Below are 697 nucleotides of genomic sequence, written 5' to 3'. Positions count from 1 at the left end.
AATGCAGGGCTGTTTTCAGTCTGAATCCCTGCTAAAAGTCAAGATATCCCAGCGGCTGTAGCATGAATTTGGACTGTTTTGGGGTTTTTCTTCTTTTTCTTTCTCCTAACTTTATGGAAGTGCTAAATCAATCACTGGTGTATCCATTTAATTAACTCTGAATTACTGTAATGCAATCCCATTTGCAAACACTGGCAATCACCAATTTGACACATGACTTTTCAAAGTCATATTGCAGGTGTGTTATGATTATACTGTAAGGGAACTGCCTCAAAAAGCATGACAACATCTGCCACATGCAAACACACTGTACTGAAACTGCACTGGGGTGACAAGTTATTGTATACGAAGGATATACAGCATTAATAAACTTAATACAACCTGCCTCTGTAGCAGAGTTTTTAAGTATTCAGTTACTTCAATGTTAAAGTTCTATATGTCTCCGTTGTATGTGTTTTTCCATGTAACCAAAAACATAAAGCTAATACTAGCGCTACGGGCCGTCAGCAAGTTATTCTGGTCGGCAGTGGAGCAGGTGAGGTTGATGACTGCTACAATCCCCCACTGCTGATGAATCTGCAGCTCTGTTCTGTCCTGTGGTTTCTGGCAGACAGAGAGTCCAAAGAAATGGCAGTTCAGAGTGCAGGCAACTACTCTACTCACTCAAGTATTCTTACAGGAGTGTGTGTGTGTGTGT

This window comes from Morone saxatilis, unplaced genomic scaffold (assembly GCF_004916995.1).
Source record: "Morone saxatilis isolate NCDOM2014 unplaced genomic scaffold, NCSU_SB_2.0 Contig17, whole genome shotgun sequence".
Classification (NCBI taxonomy): domain Eukaryota; kingdom Metazoa; phylum Chordata; class Actinopteri; family Moronidae; genus Morone; species Morone saxatilis.
Note: the sequence above shows the minus strand (reverse complement) of the source record.